A 7,456-nucleotide genomic window follows, 5' to 3' on the forward strand; every position below is an offset into this window, starting at 1 on the left:
CTAAAATTGTCTGCCATTTGCTAATGTATTTGATACAAAGGAGGGGCCTTCCTGGGCTGGCGGGAATCGTCTGGTCACAATTGCAATAGTGTATGAAAGAACCAAAGACTTGTTTCCGGTTTAATTAAAATGGGTTTATCTTTACGAATGGATAAGGTGGATACCCTTAGATGAATAAAATTGCTTTTGGCGGCACTTGGCACTAGGTACAAAGAGTTCTGGTGCTGTTTAACGCTCGGGTGTGAGGAGAGGTGAAGGAGAAAAGCGTCCGAAGAGTTCAAAGAAGAGTTTTCGAACTAAAGTTTAAGTAAAGAGTTGAGTTTTTGTCGAGAGCTGAGACAGCGACGCCGCAGTTAGAAGAACGTTCTAGAATTAAGTGCAGAAGACTGTATTGGCCGAGGTATATCCTTTTACAGGAAATAGATGTAACTCGTCTAGATTGCCCAAGGTGTCTTTGGTTTGTGATACGGTAGTTCTAAGTGAGCTTGTGGATAGGATTTATCTCTGTTCTCTCTCTTTCTCTCTCTCTTTCTCTCTATCTCTCTTTTTCTCTTTCTCTCTCTTTCTCTCTCTCTCTCTCTCTCTCTCTCTCTCTCTCTCTCTCTCTCTCTCTCTCTCTCTCTCTCTCTCTCTCATTCTCTGTCTATTCTCTCTCATTTTCGTTTATTTTCTCTCTCTCCTGTCTCGTTTTCTCTATCTCTCTCCTTTCTAAATATGGAAGTAATAGGATAAATTATTTGATAGGGAAATAATAGAAAGAATAAACAGACAGGAGAGGCTGCGTGCGAATTGATGATAAAGAGCACGTAATGGAATGAAAATAGAGAAGAGGGATTTCGATGAGGAGGATGTGGAACGGAGAGAGTAAGGAAGAAGAAGAAGAAAAGGAATTGAGGGAAGGGGTTAAAGGAACGAGGAAGAGGACACAGACGAAGGAGACTCTCAAACGGAGAAGTGAGAGTTAGGCCGGCCACACACGTGCAGTTTAAACTGACAGTTATAACTATTCAGTTATAACTGTCAGTTGAAACTGCACGTGTGTGAGTATATCAGTATCACTGAGACACCCACTTATGTGCAGATTCAACTGACAGTTATAATGGAACAGTTGTAACTGTCAGTTTAAACTGCACGTGTGTGGATATATCTGTATCGTTGAGATACCCACACATGTGCAGTTTCAACTGACAGTTATAACTGTTCAGTTATAACTGTCAGTTTAAACTGCACGTGTGTGGGTATTTCAGTATCACTGAGATACCCACACACGTGTAGTTTCAACTGACAGTTATAACTGAACAGTTGCAACTGTCAGTTGAAACTGCACGTGCGTTGGTATATCAGTATCACGGAGATACCCACACACGTGCAGTTTCAACTGACAGTTATAACTGAGCAGTTGTAACTGTCAGTTTAAACTGCACGTGTATCGTTGAGATAGCCACACATGTGCAGTTTCAACTGACAGTTTAACTGTCAGTTTAAACTGCACGTGTGTGGCTATTTCAGTATCACTGAGATACCCACACACGTGTAGTTTCAACTGACAGTTATAACTGAACAGTTGTAACTGCCAGTTGAAACTGCAGAAGACCCTGAAGGTTCATCCTGAAGGTTCAAGGGTCATCCTGAAGGGTCGTCAGATGGGTCATCCTGAAGGGTCGTCCAGATGGGTCATCCTGAAGGGTCATCCTGAAGGGTGGTCCTGAAAGGTCATCCTGAAGGGTCATTCTGAAGAGTCATCCTGAAGGGTCGTCCAGATGGGTCATCCTGAAGGGTCGTCCAGATGGGTCATCCTGAAGGGTCGTCCTGAAGGGTCATCCTGAAGGGTGGTCCTGAAATGTCATCCTGAAGGGTTATCCTTAAGGGTCGTCCTAAAAGGTCGTCCTGAAAGGTCATCCTGAAGGGTTGTCCTGAAGACTCGTCTTGAAGGGTCGTCCTGAAAGGTCCTGAAGGGTCATCCTGAAGGGTCGTCCTAAAGGATCATCTTGAAGGGTCGTCCTAAAGGGTCATCCTGAAGGGTCGTCCTAAAGGGTCATCCTGAAGGGTCGTCCTGAAAGGGTCATCCTGAAGGGTCATCCTGAAGGGTCATCCTGAAGGGTCGTCCAGAATGGTCTTCCTAAAGAGTCGTCCTAAAGCGTCATCCTGAAGGGTCATCCTGAAAGGTCGTCCTGAAGAGTCATCCTGAAGGGTTGTCCTGAAGGATCATCCTGAAAGGTCATCCTGAAGGGTCGTCCTGAAGTGTCATCCGGAAGGGTCATCCCGAAGGATCGTCCTGTAGGGTCATCCTGAAGGGTCATCCTGAGGGGTCATCCTGAAGGTTCGTCCTGAAAGGTCTTCCTGAAAGGTCGTCCTGAGGGGTCATCCTAAAGGGTCGTCCAGAAGGGTCCTCGTGAAAGGTTATCCTGAAGAGTCGTCCTGAAGGGTCGTTCTGAAGGGTCATCCTGAAGGATCGCCCCGATGTGTAATCCTGAAGTCTCGTCCTGAAGGGTCATTCTGAAGGGTCGTCCTGAAAAGTCACCCTGAAGGTTGAAGGGTCGTCCAGAAGGGTCATCCTAAAGGCTCGTCCTGAAGAGTCATCCTATAGGGTCATCCTGAAGGGTCATCCTGAAGGGTCGTCCTGTATCCTCTATGGTTTGGAGGTTACATTTGGCAGGACTTAATCCGGGGAACACAAACTCTAAGGGACTCCTTTTTCTTCTCTTTATTTACATTTCCACTTCATCACAGTTTCAAAGGATTACAAAGGATTACAAAGGCGGAGCATGCCGACAGGAGACCTTTTGATCCATATCTAGGTCGGATGAAAAAAAAAAATATATATATATATATATAGTAATGTAAAAATAACAAATAAAATACATAAATAAATGCATAGGTATAGTTGAATAACAAACAAAAAGGTAAATAGTAAATGATTATAAATTGACATATAACTAATAATAAATGAAAATCAGACAGACAAATTATAACAAAACAAAAACAAATAATATAACATAAATTATAATCATTACAGCATCTTACTTAGGTATTTATCTAAATGATTCTTAAAGCTTCGAACTGAACTACATTGCACTACCTGTGCAGGAAGTTTATTCCATTCATTAACTACACGGTTGGCAAAGTTGTTTCTACCTACTTCCAAATTGAATCTATTTCCGGACAGTTTGAGACCATTGTTTCTTGTCTGATTCTCATTCAATGTGAAAATTTTGTCACTTTTGATGTTGTCAATTCCCTTTAAAATCTTAAAGACCTGTATCAAGTCACCTCTGAGTCTACGCTTTTTTAGGGAAAACAGATTCATGTGCTTAAGTCGATTTTCGTATGATTTATTTTTGATATTTGGAATCAGTTTTGTGGCTCGCCGTTGTACTTTTTCCAGTCTGTCAATGTATTTAATGAGATTCGGTGACCATACGGAAACAGCATATTCCAAATGTGGACGAACTAACGATTTATATAGCTTGTTAATGAGTGATGGACTTTTGAAATCAAAAGATCGCGCAATCAATCCCAGAATCTTATTTGCTTTCTCAGAGGCTGAAATACACTGCTTGGATGATTTGAGGTCGTTACTGATAATTACGCAGAGATCTTTTTCACTATCCACTTTTGTTAACGAATTTCCAAATAACTTGTAATCGTACTTACTGTTATTTTTACCTATGTGCATTACCTTGCATTTACTTGTGTTAAATTTCATTAGCCACTTTTCAGACCATTGCTGTAATTGATCTAAATCTTCTTGAATATCTAATTGGTTTGAGTGATCATTTGCCACTCCGCACAGTTTTGTATCATCAGCAAATTTGGAAACAGTAGATTTTAGTCCATTGTCTATATCATTTATATATACTATGAATAGAAGTGGCCCAAGAACGGAACCCTGAGGAACTCCACTTGCAACATTTTTTCCATCCAGAAGTTTTTCCATTTAAAACAACTCTCTGTTTTCAACCTTTCAACCAATTACTAGTCCAACCTAATAGGCTACCACTTATTCCATGCAAAGCTAATTTAGTAAGTAGTCTTTCGTGTGGGACGGTATCAAAAGCTTTTGCAAAGTCTAGATATATTAAATCTATATTGTTTCTTTTGTCATAATTCGAGATAACTGTGTTGTAGAATTCGAGTAAGTTAGTCACGCAAGAACGTTTCCATCTGAAACCATGCTGGCTATCATTTATCAAACGGTTACTTTCTAAATGATATTCGATATCATCTCTGATGATAGTTTCCATTATTTTTCCTATACACTACACAATATCATTTAGTCTTTAAGTCACCACATACACTTTATTCTCTGAGCACTTCACCTAGTTTCTGACTATCTCTCGAAACTTTAGTTCCAGGCTATTTCAATACCATTTAGTTTCTAAGTCACCAGTGCACTTTTCACACATTGTACGTCTCTGACACCGACCGCTCTCTCTCGCCTGCGATCGAGTTTTAACCTCTGGAAGTCATTAGGTCATCACTTCTCGAGTTGCCATACTCACTTATCATTTAGAGTTTGTGTATGCGACACCATAAGCATGCACTAACGGTACTATCCTGGGGTCACAAACCGTCATCCGATATAACTCTCACACATCTCACAATATATATATGTCCAGGGGGTGACTGTTAGTATGTGTGTTTTTGTGTGTTATGCGTGTGTGGTTAATGGCATGCTTGTGTGTGTTCGTATCTTTGTTGTGTGGCAGTGCTGGTCACACGGGCGTGAAACTGCTGAGTTGAATTGTCTATTCAGCAAGTTCGAAAGGATGTGAACGGCTCCAGGGAGTCGGGTGGACGAGTGAGTGAGTGAGTGAATGTATTATTCACCATGGATATGGTGGCGTATACAGTCCTGAAGGGTCGTCCTGAAGGGTCGTCCGTAAGGGTCATCCTGAAGGGTCGTCCTGAAGGGTCATCCTGAAGAGTCATCCTGAAAGGTCATCCTGAAGGGTCGTCCTGAAGGGTCGTCCTGAAGGGTAATGCTGAAGATTCGTCTTGAACGGTCGTCCTGAAAGGTCCTCAAGAGTCATCCTAAAGGACCATCCTAAAGGGTCATCCTGAAAGGTCATCCTGAAGGGTAATCCTAAAGGGTCATCTTGAAGGGTCGTCTTGAAGGGTCTTCCTGAAGAGTCGTCCTGAAGGGTCATCCTGAAGGGTAATCCTGAAGGGTCGACTTGAAGGGTCATCCTGAAGGGTCGTCCTGAATGGTCATCCTGAAGGGTCGTCCTGAATGGTCATCCTGAAGGGTCGTCCTGAAGTGTGGTCCTGAAGGGTACTACTGAATGGTCATCCTGAAGGGTCGTCCTGAAGGGTATTCCTGAAGGTTCGTCCTGAAGGGTCATCCTGAAGGTTCATCTTAAAGAGTCGTCATGAAGGGTGATCCTGAAGGGTCATTCTGAAGGGTTGTCCTGAAAGCTCATCCTGAAGGATCGTCCTGGAGGGTCATCCTAAAGGGTATTCTTGAAGGGTCGTCCTTAGGGGTCATCCTGAAGAGTCGTCCTGAAGGGTCATCCTGAAAGGTTGTCCAGAAGGGACGTCCTGAAAGGTCATCCTGAAGGGTCATCCCGAAAGCCCATCCTGAAGGGTCGTTCTGAAGGGTCATCCTAAAGAGTCCTTATGAAGGGTCATCCTGAAGGGTCTTCCTGAAGAGTCGTTTTGAAGGGTCATCCTGAAAGGTAATCCTGAAGGATAATCCTGAAGGGTCATCCTGAAGGGTGGTCCTGAAGGGTACTACTGAATGGCCATCCTGAAGGGTCGTCCTGAGGGGTATTCCTGAAGGGTCGTCCTGAAGGGTCATCTTAAAGGGTCATTCTGAAGGGTGATCCTAAAGGGTCATTCTGAAGGGTTGTCCTGAAAGGTCGTCCTGAAGGGTCATCCTGAAGGGTCATCCTGAAAGGTCATCCCGAAGGGTATTCCGGAAGGGTCGTCCTTAGTGGTCATCCTGAAGAGTCGTCCTGGAGGGTCATCCTGACAGGTCGTCTTGGAAGGTCATCCTGAAGCGTCAACCTTAATGGTCGTCCTGAAAGATCCTGAAGGGTCATTCTGAAGGGTCATCCTGAAGGGTCGTCCTGAAGGGTCATCCTAAAGGGTCACCCTGAAGGGCCATCCTGAAAGGTCATCCTGAAGAGTCGTCCTGAAGGGTGGTCCTGAAAGATCATCCTGAAGGGTCATTCTGAAGGGTCATCCTTAAAGGTCAAGGATCATCCTGAAGGGTCGTCCAGATGGGTCATCCTGAAGGGTCGCACTAGATGGGTCATCCTGAAGGGTGTTCCTGAAAGGTCATCCTGAAGGGTCATCCTTAAGGGTCGTCCTGAAGGGTCATCCTTAAGGGTCGTCCTGAAGGGTCATGAATGGTCATCCTGAAAGGTTGTCCTGAAGATTCGTCTTGAAGGGTCGTCCTGAAAGGTCCTGAAGGGTCATCCTGAAGGGTCGTCTTAAAGGATCATCATGAAAGGTCGTCCTGAAGGGTAGTCCTCTGGAGTCGTCCTCAAGGGTCGTCCTGAAAGGGTCATCCTAAAGGGTCATTCTTAAAGGGTCGTCCTAAAGGTTCGTCCAGAATGGTCTTCCTGAAGAGTCGTCCTAAAGGGTCATCCTGAAGGGTCGTCCTGAAGAGTCATCCTGAAGGATCATCCTGAAGTGTCATCCTGAAGGGTCATCCCAAAGGGTCATCCCGAAGGGTCATCCTAAAGGGTCGTCCTGAAGGGTCATTTTAAATAGTCATCCTGAAGGGTCGTCTAGAAGGGTCTTCCTGAAAGGTTATCCTGAAGAGTCGTCTTGAAGGGTCATCCTGAAGGATCGCAATGAAGGGTCATCCTGACGGGTCACCCTTAAGGGTAAAGGGTCATCCTGAAGGGTCGTCCAGTAGAGTCATCCTAAAGGGTCGTCCTGAAGGGTCATCCTAAAGGCTCGTCCTGAAGGGTCATCCTAAAGGGTCATCCTGAAGGGTCGTTCTGAAGGGTCGTCCTGAATGGTCATCCTGAAGGATCGTCTTGAAGGGTCATCCTAAAGAGTCGTCCTGAAGGGTCATTCTGAAGGGTCGTCCTGAATGGTCATCCTGAAGGGTTGTACTGAAGGGTCATTCTGAAGGGTCGTCCTGAACGGTCCTGAAGGGTCATCCTGAAGGGTCGTCTTAAAGGATCATCCAGAAGGGTCATCTTGAAGGGTCGTCCTGAAAGGTCGTCCTGAAGGGTCATCCTGAAGGGTCATCCTAAAGGTTCATCTTGAAGGGTCGTCCCGAAGAGTCGTCCTGAAGGGTCGTCCTAAAGGGTCGTCCTTCAGAAGGGTCATCGTTTTGAAGAGTACTACTGAATGGTCATCCTGAAGGGTATTCATGAAGGTTCGTCCTGAAGGGTCATCTTAAAGGGTCGTCCTAAAGGGTGATCCTAAAGGGTAATTCTGAAGGGTTGTCCTAAAGGGTCATCCTGAAGGATCGGCCTGAAAGGTCATCCTGAAG

The sequence above is a fragment of the Oratosquilla oratoria genome, unplaced genomic scaffold (assembly GCF_046742065.1).
Source record: "Oratosquilla oratoria isolate Oo_2021 unplaced genomic scaffold, ASM4674206v1 SCAFFOLD112, whole genome shotgun sequence".
NCBI lineage: Eukaryota > Metazoa > Arthropoda > Malacostraca > Stomatopoda > Squillidae > Oratosquilla > Oratosquilla oratoria.